We start from the raw sequence: 16,107 nt of genomic DNA on the forward strand, positions 1-16,107 counted from the left end.
AAAATCTTACAAAATACAAAGGGTCCATTTCTGACAGTAAAAGATTAGCTTGGAAGATCTGTCTTCCAATGTTAAAGAACTGAAGACCAACAGCTAGAAGTAATCAAGAAATTCCTTGCAACATATCTACTTAGATTTATAACAATATACAAAAAAGCACCAAACTTCATCTCTAGTGCCTATCAAAATTTAAAAATACAATCAAATTAAAAGTAAAATTAGCAGCTACTCCACACTCACACACAAATGTAGTATCAAGACAAGAAGCCCAACACTATTGCAGACACCAGCTCCTTCCTCCGCTGGGCCCTGAAAAATATGCAGGTCTTGTAGCATGCCCTGAAAGTTTGAATTTGGGTTGTACTGGGCCACAGAGATGCGGGCTGGTGGGTGAGTGGCGAGAGGATGGAGGTAGTAGGTTCAAAAGTTGATTGATGGCCCCTCTCAGAACACCTGGCCTGCAGCATCCTCTCTTTAATACCGAGAAGCCACCCACATAACTGTCTACACTGATCACAGCTGTGCAATATTGCGTGGGGAGACAAGACACATGTCTTAACTGGGCAGATTCCAGGCCATTTATTAAAATGTAAATTCTGCTTGTTGAAAGTGAAGGGGTGTTTTGGTAACACTACGGTAAGATGCCGCAATTTCTCAGGCGTTTCATTATGATCTCTGGCTCACTCCAATTTTGTATCATATCAGGAGCTGTTGCTGAAATAAATGAGAATTTATGAAAAAAGTCCAGGGTGAAATACGGTCCTAAGGGATTCATTTTGTTTTGATTGAGGCAGGACATGGGCAGTAAAAGCAGTAGTATTGGTTAATTCTTTGCTCCTTTCAAACAGTGGCAAGTTAGAACACAGCTTATACCTTGCCAGCTCAAGAGCAGATCTAAACGACAACAAAAATCTATAAATCACTCTTTTTTTTAAAAAGAGTAAAGCGCTTGATACAGTTTTCAGCTAATGTCCATCCTGAAAATACAACTGAAACCTCCCCACCCCAAATCCAACCACAAGCACATCGCTTTTGTAACTAAATGGTTACAAACAATGTATTGAGAAGCAAATGCATTTTAAACAAAACATTTATAATTACAAAGTCTTTAAGTTACCAGGATATGCAAAACTGAAAAGTTACATGTTCAGATAAGTTTCAGAGTAGCAGCCGTGTTAGTCTGTATTCGCAAAAAGGAGTACTTGTGTGTGAAATTGGTTATGTTCAGATAAGCATACAAACTATATATGTTTACCCAAAGCTTAGATGAACTATCCAAAGTGCCTCCAGTTTGCAAAGTGGGGCTGAAAATTTCCTAAGTGCAAGATTTCTCATATTTCAGAACCAGAACTGAACAAAGGCATTTGAAGGCTTCAGAAACTTGAGATTTAAGATCAGATTTTGAAATGGGTAAAAGTTTTTGCATGTGTTTTCCCCCCAAATCATAGAATCATAGACTATCAGGGTTGGAAGGAACCTCAGGAGGTCATCTAGTCCAAAACCCTGCTCAAAGCAGGACCAATCCCCAATTTTTGCCCCAGATCCCTAAATGGCCCCCTCAAAGATTGAACTCACAGCCCTGGGTTTAGCAGGCCAATGCTCAAACCACTGAGCTACCCCTCCCCCCAAAATACTAACCTGCACAGAGATATTTTTTTTCCATGAAGGTGACTGCTCCAGCAAGTGATAAATCTGTACCATGGCATTATTATTTTGGAAGCGATTAAGGCTGTTTTCTGCTTAGTGAAGATACTAACAAGAACATGTTTCAGAGTAACAGCCATGTTAGTCTGTATTTGCAAAAAGAAAAGGAGGACTTGTGGCACCTTAGAGACTAACCAATTTATTTGAGCATGAGCTTTCATGAGCTACAGCTCACTTTATGAAGTGAGCTGTAGCTCACGAAAGCTCATGCTCAAATAAATTGGTTAGTCTCTAAGGTGCCACAAGTCCTCCTTTTCTTTTAACAAGAACATGTTACTTTCACAACCTGCCATTTTCTTGCTGCTTCAGTTTACAGTGAAATCGTGATGCTGAATTGGTGGCATCACATGAATATCTATGGCAACCTGCCAACATCAAACATCAAGGTAATGACCTCACTGCAGGATCAACCAGATGGAGAAGTGGCGTTGAAAAAAGAAAGAAAGGAAAGAAATATCTGAAATACCTATAAAGTGAATAAAGAAAGTGGCTGGCCAAGTGAATCACTTTTGTTATCACTGTTCTTACCCCTCCTCCCAAACACACACACGCACAGTTTTGAAGTCTCTCCTTAACTTTAAATTCTTTTGCTTTTGAGGGTTTTAGTCAGTTGTTATTTTAGAACACTCTGAAAAGGCTTTGGGTTCTATAAAGTTCTGCAATGACATTACTGACCTTGTTACTCTTTACGGTACTCCAGTTCTCATGAGAAAGAATGAGTTGTTTGAATCACTTGTAGTATTTTCACGACTATACTCATCTTCAAAATGATTGGCATCACCTCATAACCAAATATCTACACAATCTTTATAGGAAGGTTTTATAATTTCAAGTTCTGTAGAGATAACACTTCAGCAGCATAAGGATTGTTTCACCAAAAGGAAGTTGAAAAGCAATGCAACTGTTTGCTTGCTAACATCAACTTCAGTCTTTCATGACAATACCAGGCAGCTTTCACTAAGTGTGTGCCTCAATGTATTCCCAATTTAGTGACACAGAGAATGACAAAGCTTAATAAAATAGTGGAAACCAACTAGTGGAGCATATGAGCCTGTGGCTTTGAGTGGTGGGGAGCTGAAAGGAAGAACAGGAAATGTTACACTAATTAAAACCAAAACACACAAGTCAGTGCCCAAACGAACTTGTGTATTAGTTTGCAACCTTGAATTCTGAATTAACAATCAAGGCTAGACAAAACTATTATGCTGTGACTATCATTCAGCATGCCAAATCATACTAGCTTCAAACACACAGAATGGCAAGGGAAAGGCTGGATACTGTGTTTTAGTAATGCTTACAGCTTTTCAGCTTGGAATTTGGTGGTTACCACATTAAGCATTACTCACATTATGAATTTAGTGGAAGGTAAACATAAATTGGTAGAGAATTAACTGTCCAAGAAACTGACTAATGAATGAATCATTTACTCCACTTTTAGTCTAACAGTAAAAGAAAGAAAGAAAAAGATCAAGAAAGGAAAGCAAAGGAAAAGGGCATAAACATACAATTCTTTGCAGAAGTGTTTATGTTTGCATTGCCTTTGAACTTCCAACTATGACAAACAGCCACCTCATTATATAAAACTATTGTATGTATGAGTTTTATGTACTTGTTCAGTGAAATACTGCAGTTTCTTGAATATTCTTGAGTGATTTGGACTTTTATCACAAGAATTCTGCACATTTTTTCCTCACCACACATTTTAAAGTATTTATACAAGAATGCATAAAGGGTTTGACAATAAACTCTAAGGCACTGGGTTTAATCTGATGTGTTTGGCAGGTTAAACATTCTGGGTAAAATTGTCAAAAGTATCTAAGCGACTTAGGAACATAAGTCTCAACTTCACTGAGGTCCTTTTGAAAATGGAACTTACATGCCTATGTGACTTTCAAAAACATGCAAGTTTTACCTTTTATGTTTATAATGCACCTACCACCATTGTGTCTGTGGTCCTGAGTCTTTTCTACAGACAGGCTGAAACCAGAACAACAAATCTAGATCCCTTTCAAGTTTGGACAACGTCTGATCCAGCCCATCTCTAGTCCTTACCCACACAAAATTACTACATGTGCTTCACTAGGAGTTCTCCTTAAATAAAGATCACAGGAGTTGGCTATCTATTCCCTCCTGTTCTTATAAAACCAGGACCATCGTATTTTTGCATGTACTGAATAATTAGAAGTTTTATGTTTCTCACAGTAAGGTTTACACAGGCTTGTACAACTGTATTATTCAATGTGCTTTTCACAGTAAAAAGGTACCTGAAAGAAACCCTCAATCCTAGTTTGGGTTATACACCTGCCTATATCTTGTATCTGAAGTAATCCAGTTAAATCAGAAACAAAAAATAGTTTACAGAATATAGATATTTTAAAATACGATTCCACGCACAATGACTTCTAAACATAAAAGGGCAGATCCTCAGCTGGTGTGAATTGTCTATTGAATTCACTGGAGCCTATGGCAATTTTCACTAGCTGATGATCTACCCCAAAATGATTTAAAAAAAAAAATCCCATTTTAAAGAGGCCCAATCAGAAACACCAAATCCTTATAAAAAGAGTGATTTGTTGTTGCAAGCACTGCAACAATAGAAGCAATATATCTGGAAGCTAGTTTTACATATGTTAATATGCTAAGTAATACAACAGCAAAGATTTGTTTTGTCTTCTTCTTCTTTACGCATAACATCCTGAAATTTTTTAAACACTGCCATCCTGAAAGCAAAACAGCACCCCTCTAAATAAATTAAAGGAGCAAATCGGAAGTGTTTTCAAAGAATACAATGGCTAGTATTACAGCTGAAATACCTAGTATATTGGTTTTCAAATACTAGTATTTCAGTTATAATATTAGCATGATCATTATATTTGACCTGTATTACAGGGTGGAAAGTAGTCTGTTTTACATCAATTTTTAAAAGGCATTAACTTACAAAAGCACATGCAAAAGACAACATACCCAAAGAACAATGAAACACAATTGTCACTGCCTACACAGTTTCTTCTCCTCTAATAATTCTTATCAGGTTTGCATTTCTCTATACAACATAAAGGGAGGGGTGGAGCACTCAGGAAGGACAAAGGTTTAGTAGAAATCAGTTTCTTTTTTGCATTTTTACTACTAGAAGACAAATTGTCTCATAGGCAATGAGCAATCAGCTTTGCACATTGCCATTTATTCTCCAACTCTTATTTTCTATTAACCTTCTTTCTGGGATCCTTTGACACCAAATCAAATAGCAATATAGGTTGTTCAGCAATATTACCATCCTCCACAGTGGTTTAACTGAATTGAATTAAATGTTAGAACAGCAGCTTGGTAGAATGAGGCAGTGTGCACCCTTTTTTTCTTCCTGAGATAAAGGAGGTTAGATTTTCCACCTATATTTCCTCTAACTGTGCAACTAAATATCTACTATACATAGTGCAAAAAAGTTCAGGACACCGAAAACTAGAGGTTAGGAAATGTTTCATAGTGCAAATAAAAGCAGCAGTATCACAACTAATGGTGCAACTAATTTTTATTGGGTGGGTGGAAGGAGAGGGAAGACCTTTCACATTGTAAAGCAAATCATGAAACCTTCCATAAGCTTTAAAAAAGCACAAAGTAATATTTTCCAACCTTTCACTAAGAGTAGGGGTGAAAACCACATGTTTTAAAGGTCTTGCACAGTTTTATTATTAGAAGTAGAAACCCTACTGATACTGATGAGTCATTTGTATTGGCGGAAACCAAGAACACCCATCTTCTTCGTGGGTTACACGGCACTCAGTGTGGTTTTCTATTCATTACCGGTCAAAGTAGTTGACTAAAAACAAAACAGGAGACAAGAACTCACCTTCGCTCTCGATGCCTGTTTAATACCAGCTGATTAGTTTATCATCCTTCTAGAGATTGCTTACATTGACTACTTTTGGTTACATAAAGGGGAGTCCCTTCAGAAAAAAAGTGAGTGCCTTTAATCTTTAAAATAATCAAGATTAAATCCAGCACTGAAAATGGGTAATATACTCCATTTCTGCAATGACCTCTGTGACAGATTCAAACAAAACACAAACCAATTACAAATATATGGAATCAGCAGAAACTGTCACCTTGAGGAACCTTCTGAATCATCAGAACAGAGTTCATAAATCCAAAAAGGACCAGTTGCACTAGAATATAAGCTTTCATCATTCATATAAATGAAGGAGTCCTCTAATGTTAATAACAGGAGTTATTTCAGAACACAGGATTTAAAAAAAAAAAAAAAAACAGAATCCAAGAGCTAGCAAAACTTTGAAAATAATAGAACACTATATCAAGTTTTTGGGTTTTAAGTGGAATTCTCCATTGAATGGAATGAGTAATTCTGCTTTTTCAAAAACTGAACAGCCCATAATTACCTAGGGAAAATGCCACTCTAATGTTAAACTCCGTATCTGAAGCAGGAACGATAGTTCCTTTTTTGTAAAGTCACTATCCCCATTCAAAAAAAGCCAACCAACACACAAACCAACACAAGCACACACATGTCCTATTAAACATTTGCAGGAACCAGACGCAGTTTAGCCATTGTTTGAACAGAGGTGGACAAAACTGCAACTTTTTGTCATGAACGCCAAAATCCTGGCCTAAACAAATGAAAAGTTTTGACAGTACTGGGGGAAGAAACTACAGCAAAGCAGTGGCCAGAGAACTGAAAATATGTACCAACACTCACATTCTCTATGTCTGTCTCTCTTACTGTGGACAGTTTATAATGAGGATAGCTCTGAGCTGCAGCAGACACGTGAGTCAGCAAGAGCTGCCTGTAGGAAACTGCTGACATGTTAAATTGTTCTGCATACAGTGCACACACCTCCCCACTAAACAAAAACAGGGTGTATGCAAATTAGTGCACAGGAACACCTCCACTCTTACAGTTCTTGTTTTCCTAGTTTAGATTTAAATTATAAAACAATCACTAATAATAAACACTTTGAATGTCAGCTATAACAAGCAGCTGTGTTCAAGTCTCAAGGGTCACTTTGTTTTAGCTGCCTTTATTCAAATAGATTTAACTCATTTCTCTCTTTGCAAAAAGCAAAACTGTTGCTTTACAGACAAGAATTGCATGGTGACAGACACGTATATACAGTTCCTGGTTTTATGAATGGGGGACTCCTCTTGAACCTACACACTGAAATCAAATGGAACACATATCTATTATAGTCTGGGTGAATATTTTGAAGCCAGATTGCCAAAAATAAGTAATAGCCTCAATTTCAACACCCATCAGATTTAAACAACTAAAAATTCCCAGGTTTTCCTGTTTCTATGAGTTCTTCAAACAACACTTTTTTGTTGCTGATACATTCTGAAGTCATGTAAAAATGATATTCACACTTCCATGAAATAAAAGTTTTTAAGCAGTAAGTCTCAGAGGATGAGAGAATTTCAGGTCATCTTCTATACACGAAGAGGGAAAAGAAAGCGTAGACTGTAGTGACTTCTCTTTGAGGCTCTAGTTTAAATGTCAAATAAAACACTGGCTTGCTATGTATATTTATTGTAGAGAATCTGTTTGGGAGGAATCTGGGATAAGTCAGGCATTCTGTTTATTGTAGTATGGAAAGCCGTCACGCTCCCCCCCTCCCATGCTGGTTTGTAATCGTCTGTTTACTATACCAGTACAATTTATGATCTCCGAACTGTTCTGGTGGGCCTTTGCATATAACCTGCAATGGAACTAGAGGAAAATTCTCCAGCAGCATCCCCTTTTTGGCTGATCAAAGATTTGATACTTATAACTATTTAGTAGGGTTTCCAAAACCCATTCTGCCATTCTTTTTTATTACCATATTTTGAACATTTGTAGATCCTCAATCAGTGCTGATAGTTTTTGTACTAAACCAGTAGCATCAATTTAAGCTCATTACTGGTCACACAGAAATTTGTATGCATTTCACTGCTTGATTTTGCTTAAATTATAATTTAAAGTCCAATAATGGCAGAATAAGTATCACGCTTTTCAACACACTACAAAGATGTTTCAGCCTAACTAAGAAGCAAAATGAGCACACTGTAACTCAGCTGGCTACAGAGCCATACATTTCCTGATGCAAGCTTCAAATGTGTACTTATTATTCAGACAGCTGCCAAGGTTAATATGTTTTGGCTGAAGCAATGGTGACCAGTTTTTGTCAAAAGCTGAGTAAGCATTCTGAACACTATCCTGGCAAACCACTGGTAAACTTAGAGGTAGGGAGTCATTGTTCATTCAACCGCAATAATATATTCAAATTTAAAACCTATTCAGATCTTAGTGGAGAACTGCAGTATTTTCAAAGAATCTGTCACATTCTCCCAAATTGACTGTAATGGAGAAACAAATCACTTAGATTTTTAAAGAAAGCTGGTATTTCTCATTAGAAATGGGTCCAATTTTTCTTTACTACATCAACAAAATGCATTGTACATGCCCCTTAGTCCAACTCAGAAATAAGTTATACACAAGCCCTACACCACACTCAAAGTGAACATAAATCTATACTTGAAGGATGTGATAATGTGCTCATTAGAATGCAAGTCACATGTGCAACACACAAAAGACACAGAAGTCAGGCTTGTAAATGAAGAAAAGTTGTCTTTGACTGCACTTTTGAATAAGAGTGGACACTCTTACAAGATGAGCAGGGCTTTGCATACAATTAGAGGACAGTGTAAAATGCATTTGGACCATCTGCATTAGAAAAGGAAAAGAGATTCCCCAATACACCTGTAGTATATGCAGTTCTAAGAAATCACCTATTCACACTCTTGTATAAAAAATGTAATCACTACAGAAGAGTCTAGTTAGGACCTGTCATATACTACTGTACGACCCATTTTGAGATGTTTTAAACATCCATCAAGCTGCAACTGGACAATTTCTCATCCCAGATGCACTTTTAGAGGTCTTTTCTCAGCCTTATGCATGAGTAAAGTCCTGTTGAAATGAATGGATATCATGGACATGTAAGGAGAAAGTAGTCCTCTTTATTGTTTTGGGGAATGGGATTTAAAAAATAATGAGGAAGTCACTCTGACTGTTCTTCATGGTTGCAGATATTTGTAGAGTAAGCCTCAACAGACATTAGCCGAGATAGTCAAGGACGTAACCCCATGCCCTGGATGCCCCTAAGCTGAGACTGGACGACAGGAGATAGATCACTTGATAAAATGCCCGGTTCGGTTCATTCTCTCTGAGGCATCAGGCATCGGCCACTGTTGGAAGACAGGATACTGGGCTAGATGGATCATTGGTATGATTCAATATGGCTATTCTTATGAAAAGCTAGTCTAACAAATACTGCAGCCTGTAAAGAAGAATAGCTAATTTATTTAGCTACAAGACAAGCTTTAAGAGCCAAGCAATTGAGGTTTTTAAAAAACTAAATATGGGCAATTACTATTACACATTCCATACTACATATCATATACATAGGTGTTCGGTTTCATCTCTCCCATTGACATTAATTATGTGCATACATGAAGCGATGCACAGACCCCTGTGCAGCATGAAGATTGTACTAAACCTCATTAATGTCAATGGGTCTCCAAGGCCTTCTACAATGTCAAAACATTTACCAGGATTTTTCATATTAAGAATATTAGACATCAACATGATACTCCTATTTATCTGGATTTGGGCCATTTCTCTCAGTCAGCAATATACATTATTCCTAGGGCACAGCACAGTATAGCTTGGAAATTTTCTCCTCAATGCTAAGGTACTATGACTGAAAGCAAAGATTGCAAGGGGGGAGGGGAGGGAGACAGGGTTATCATCATGGTATCTGGGGTCTATTCTGTTTACACATATAAATTCTATTAATTCTAATGGAAGTCCCATGTGCCTCTATGCTAGGGTGCAACCAGAAACATTAGCCCTACCACTGAATTTCCTGCTTTTTAAAACTATATGAGGTATAAATCATTGATAACAATTGACTAATTAGTATTTTTATTTTATTAAACACATATTTTGGAGTATAGTCTGTTGTGTACACCCTCCTCCCAGGACTCATTGCTGTCTGCCATTTAAAAATGTATGTTAGTGCACATTATAAAAAAATGCAATGTTGTCTAATTTTACATCTTAACACTACTTGTGCTTCTATAGGACTTTTTATTGTAATGTTGCTATTCTGCTCATTTTACAATTTGGTCAACTGAGGCACACCTTGGGTAAGTGGTTTGCCCAATATCTCAGAGCTGGCAAGTGGAAAAGCTAGAAAGAGAAACTTGAAATTCTGATTCTCTATCCTCTGCTCTTACTATTAGACAAGATTTCCTTCCACTTTGTGCAGCTGATTTTGATGCAAAATGTCCAACACCTTCAAATCAATCTTTGGAGTTAGATGGTTAAGTGTGAAAAGAACACCAATCTTTAAAAGTACAGTGAAGTACTATGCCAGTCTACCTGCAACATGGGCACTCAGATACTAAGTGAGGGGCCCACGCAAGCGGATACAAAGTCAATCTTGAATTTCAGAAGGATATGCACTCATTTGAAGCAGAATTTAGCTTTTCATTTACACACTGAAGTGCTTTCTGAAATGTTAGATTAATAAAATGTTACTACACGAGCCCTGTAGTTAAATGCCTAACACACTTCCTTAGTCATTTTATTCTATTCAAATGTATTAAAAGCAATTATTCCATTTCCTACTCAAAATTTTATTTTCCCCTTATCCAAACAATTGTCAAATAATACAAGTGAACTACACCAAATACACCACCTTCAAACTACACTTACATATAGCTAAAACAAAAATCTCATACAAATCTACCCCCTCCAAAAAAGAAAAAGATATTAAAATACTCGCTCTCCGCTCAAGACCTAAAATACCACATTAAAATGCATACAAATTTTATGACAATGATGAAGTCTCATAAAATGGATTTTTATCATTAAAACACTGACAAATGTTCAACTACAGCAGAGCAAACAGCAACACTTATAATTTAGCAATCTTTTTAGATACTACAGTCTGATTCTAACAAGGTGCCATTTCTGCCTCACGTTCATTATTACCTTAAAGAATGAAAAATGCAGTTTACCCCAGAGCTGCCAGGGCTTCAGTAATAAGGGTATGATGATCTCACAATAACTGAAGCATTTTAAGCAAGACACCCGCTGTATTATAAAAATAGCCTGTTCCACAAAAGGAGAGGCATGATTTCACACTTAGCTTCTTTCATGACAGCCAGAGCTTTTGCAGCTAACTGCCTTGCCTACATATTATATTTTAATGATCTGAGAAAATTGTTATGAGTTACCCTTGCTCTCTAATTTTACTCCGAACAGGGGAGAAAAAAGCATTGTCTCTCATTAAGCACTATCTTCTTTGCAGACCCCACTAGGCAGGAAAGAAATTATCTTTTTTTGTTAAAATACACTCAACAGATGAAATTTACAGAAAAACTGCTCTGAAGCAAAAAGATGTCACCTGAGAAATGAAGAAATGATCTGATGCTTGCCAGAAACCATTAAAACTGGGTCTCCCGGTTACCACAAGAACACTGCCAATAATAAAATTATTTTGAAGGCTGTTACACACACTGAGCAACTACACAGTTGTCTGGCAACAACTTGCGGTTACAAACTAGCTGAAGTCAGGGTTCGAACCCCAAGCCCACGCAAGTGAGTGTGGCCAATACCCCCACGCAGGTGTCTAATGAAATACCTGAGCCATTCTCAAAGAAAAGCCAAAGAAGCAAGCAAGCAAGCTACAGAAAGGACCCTCTTTCATGAGGCAGTAACTTCGAAAGTGCACCACCCCTCAACATCTCTCCACTGCAGAACACCGCAACGTGACCACTAACCCGAAGGGGAAAGTGGGAGAAATCCGGGAACTGAACAGTTTCACGTGGCGATACACATAAGATCCCGAACACAAAACACCATCAAAGGAAACGAGGAGAAGGAGGAGTGGGGTTGAGGAGAAGAGCTTTACGTAAACGGGGTGGCTGTAAAGCGGGGTCTGGCAGGAAGTATTTAGCCACCCAGCGAGGACAAAAATTCACACTCTGTCACATTGCTTAAGGGAAGCGTGCAAGGAACCCAAAGGGAAATGCAATCCCGATTGCTTTGCTTTTTAGAGGCACCCTCCTCGCTTTATGTTAACCTAGGCATTCTTTGCTTGCCGGGGGGCCTGGATCCAACAAATGCGCAGCAAACCCTCTGGGTGGGTTTTCCTTTTTTAAGAAAGATCGAGCCAGTCGCCGTAAAGAGCTAAAATGCCCAAATAAAAGATGCGAAGGGGAAATGAGGAGGGGGTAGTCAAGGGGTCTTCGCCTCATGCCCCCTCCTCTCGCAGCTCGTTAAAAAGGCCTCGAAATCTGACAGCTGCTTTCCTCCGCTCGTACAAAACAAGAGCCCCCATGCCTGACTTATTACTCTTGTGCTCCTCCTCCTGCTTACTCAAAACACCCATCACCGTGCATGCAATATATCAGCTACACTTTCCTCTGGCGCGCACGCTAAAGCAACTGCGGGCTGACCATCATCAGACACCCTCTCTCTGCTCCTCCTTCATCCCCACCATAACGCCCATAAAAGGCACCCTTTGCGGTGGTCCCTACGCGTCAGGCCAAGCTAGTACCGGCCACCAACAAACAGCCGAGCTGGACTCACTCACACATCAGATCCTTTTACACACTTTCAGTTACGCAACGTTTCTGTGGTTGGTTCCCACTTTTAGAAATGACTGTTCGCCCTCCTGCGAACCTGAGGACGGGGCTTGCTTTTAAGATATGCCCCCGCAGCAGCTGGCTCGGAGAAAATCCGCCCCTTCCCTCCCCCGCGGCTCTCCCGGCTCCGCGCGCACACACCAAACTTCAGCTCCATCAGTCCCCGGGAAAAAGCTGCGAAAAGGGGACTCACCTTCTTTCGCCGGCAACTTTCGATCCTTCCCCTCTCGCTGCAGCCTCCCCAGCCCGCTGGGGCTTGGGGGCCGAGTGGGACGTGGAGCGGGGGTGGGGTGGGGGCTGGATTTGCTGCTGATGGAGGGGGGAGGAGGGATTTTTTTTTGCGGTTAGGAATGTGCACCCGCGGAGACGCACCTCACATGGCGATGGCTTACAAACCAGCTGCCTCCAAAGTCTTTGCAGAGAAAAATAGAGGGAGGGGACGGGGAGCAGCAGCAGCAGGAGGAGGAGGAGGGAAGGCTGCAGCAGGGGAGGGGGGGGGCGTGGGGAGGGGGAGTCGCACAAGACTCGCTACGCTGCCGCGGCTGCTACACTCGGGGCTGGCGGCGGCCGCACGAGGCGGTGGCAGCTCGGTGCCTTCGCAGCCCGGCGGCGTGCTGCTGCTGCTGCGGCGGCTGCCCCCGTTCTGTGGGTTACACTCTCCCCGTGGCTCGCGCTCTCCCCAACGGAACGCCGCCTACTCCCCTCAATCGCTACATTGTTGACATTCGCAGGCTGACATCATCATCCCTCCTCCACCGCCGCCCGCCTTTCCCATTCACAATAACGCTACGTAAACCGCGTAGCGCCCTCTCCCTCCGCGGCGGGGACGCCTTCGCGCAGAAACTGGCGTAGCGCCGCTCCACGAATGGCAGCTTCGCCGGCATCCCCGCGCTCAGGCGCACGCGCACGCGCACTTCCCTCTCCGGCGTTCTCAGAGAGCCAGTCCCTATCCCTTGCTTGCTCGCTCTCTCCAGCGTCTTCTCGCAGCGGCCTCCCTGTTGTGCTCGCGCGCGGCCGAGGGGCAGGCTGGGAGTTGTAGTCCTCGCTCTCCGTGCCGGGGGTTCCGTGGTGGTGCAGAGCCCCGCGGGGCGGCAGCGGGGGCGGCTGGTGCAGGGCTGCGCGGCCAGCGGCGGGGAGGTGCTGCTCTCACGGTTGCAGAGGCGGACAGAGGAGCCGGAGCCGCAGGATCCCGGGGCTGGGGGAGCGCAATGGGAGCAGCGATTCAGGCCCACAGGGGCGGCCGGGATTTTGCATGAAGAGGTGGGAATAACCAGGGGCGCATCAGCTTTGCAAAAACTATCCTCAGAGTTTCGTAGACCCGGCACGAAATCTATGCGCGCCCCCCACTTCCCCCCTCGTGACAACAACGGCAGCATCCTAAATGTTGATTCCAGCGATATTTCACTTGGCCGACCCCCCACCCCACAAGAAAACCATCTCCCCAACGCAGTTGCCAGCCCGCTGTGTTCATGCACCAGCCCCTCCAAATGATAAGAATAGCAAACGTGTTCTGAGATTAAATAACAAACAAACAGTACAGGGTAGGGGTTTTCTTTGCTTTCTGGTTTTGGAATCTTTAGGGTGCACTTGATTCACTTTTGCAAATTGTTAAATGCAAACATGAGTCTAGCACCTTACTTTAAAAACAAAAGATTTTTATGCCTTCCCTTAATTCCAGCACCTGGGACATTAAGGAAAATGTCAGATATCATGAAATGTAAAATTATGAGAGCTAACACCACTACCGTGAGTACGCATAAATAGAATTTGGTAAGCCTAGGATATGAGCCTGAGAAAAAGGTATTCTGAGAAAGGGGAAGGTGACCTAGTAAACGTGTCACACCAGGGCTAAGAATGAGATCACATGAGAGGATCTTTTTAAAGACAGGGATTTGGATAACTATGTTTTTTTACATTTTATTGGGTTAGTAGTCTTGGAAAAGAAGATGATCGTAAGAAAATTTGCAATGAATTGTGATATTGACCCAACCAACAAAACTACAAAACAACCAACAAAAATAATTAATAATTATTAATATTTCTGTATTTGTGAATGTTTTGTTTTATGTCAGATTACTGTATGTTTTCATTGTCTCATGTATCCAGCTTTTATTTAATGAAAAAAATGCAAAAGAAGTTTCACCCTCTTCCAACTGCTCTCAGTAAAGAGGAACTTCTGATGCTCCCTTCCATGAATATATCTGCTATATTTTCATGCTTCATTAATCACAAAATTCCAAATACACCAAGTTAATGCAATGTAGCTGCCAGCATTTACAGTACAGAGTGTCATCGCTTTGTGATTGATTCTCTACTGTCTTGCACTTTATGCAATCATAAACAGCTGTGCAAAATGAGTGTCAAACATTCTAATTTAGTAGCATTTTACACCCACTTTGCGTAGGTACAAGTGACTACATCAGCTGCAAGAAAATGGAGAATTAAGCCATACAATTATAAATTTCCTTTTTGAGTGTTATTCAAGTAAAATCTTGTTCATAAGTGTTATTTAAGCATGTAAACATGCATATGCTTAGCTTTAAGCACATGACAAATCCTGTTGTATTCAGTGAGACTACTCCTGTGTTTAAATGTTTGCCAGATTAGGACCTTGTTTTATTTATCATAGAGCTACAAAAATAATTTGAAAGGAATGAGAAACAAAAATAAAGGTACCAAGTTACTAGCCATTCAGCATCATTGCAGAGAGCTTTAGAAAGGGCTCAACATGTTTCCAGTGCCACCAGTTTCAAATTTGATATATTCCGTAGTACACCATGCACTTTGAGAGAGACAGCCACAGAGTGCATCAAAGCTGAATTGAGTGTGGTAACTTAAGAAAAGGAAATCTAGAAAAAGGGAAATTTAGTCACCTTCTGGCCTGGTTAAAACCACTAGACTAAAGCCATCTGTGATACTGTCCTGTGAAGCTATGCCCATATCTTAAGTTTCTGAAAAGAACAATATTTGCTATTTAGCTTACCAGTTGATATTTTAAAGTGACTATAAAAATATAACTTAAAGTAAACATAAAACTGTAAGCTGTCAGCTCTAATTAAGTGACTTTTGGAATTTGGGTTCCTGATATTTCATTTCATTTTAGTTACTGGCAAAACTTTCATTGACTTCATTGAGAACAGGCTCATGCCTACTGGGGTGAATATTCAGTGCAGAATGAAAGGAACGACGAGCCCAATGGGAGTTAGGCACCTAAGTGCTTTTGAAAATTCTACTAGGCACCTAAATATCTTTAAAATATGACACAACTAGTCTTAAAGGAAGATGGGTTTTTTGATTCCTTGTGTACCATTCAGGAAGTGTTTATATTAGGGCTGTTTGTATTGGAAAGCCAAAGAATATGCAGGGCTTACAGTAAAACCTAGCATTTAAAAATCTGGACAATCTGCCAGTGATGATTATGGAACAGTGAGGTAAATAAGAAAGTATAACTCAGTGGCAGGCAACCTGGGGCCCACAGGCTGCATGCGGCCCATCAGGTTAAGCTGATTGCAGGCCGGCAGACATTTTGTGGACATTAACTGTTTGCAGGCACGGTCCTCCGCAGCTCCTTGTGGCTATGGTTTGCCCTTCCTGGCCATTGGCCACCGCAGCTACTGAAAGCTGCGGGGGGCCGTGCCTGCAGACTGTCCACGTCTGCAAAATGTCTCACGGCCCGCAATCAGCTTACCCTGATGGGCC

The 16,107-nt window shown here is 40.6% G+C and overlaps 1 protein-coding gene across 1 annotated transcript in view; it reads right to left on the reverse strand.

Moving 5' to 3' along the window:
* BACH2 (BACH transcriptional regulator 2) overlaps positions 1-12,701 on the reverse strand; it is a 267,192-nt gene extending 254,491 nt beyond the window's left edge. Inside the window, exon 1 of the mRNA XM_074948120.1 lies at positions 12,602-12,701. The gene's annotated coding sequence lies outside the window, so the exon portion shown is untranslated. The remainder of the gene's footprint in view (positions 1-12,601) is intronic.
* Between the last annotated feature and the right edge of the window lie 3,406 nt (positions 12,702-16,107).

The sequence above is a fragment of the Natator depressus genome, chromosome 3, assembly GCF_965152275.1.
Source record: "Natator depressus isolate rNatDep1 chromosome 3, rNatDep2.hap1, whole genome shotgun sequence".
NCBI classification, from domain to species: Eukaryota; Metazoa; Chordata; order Testudines; family Cheloniidae; genus Natator; species Natator depressus.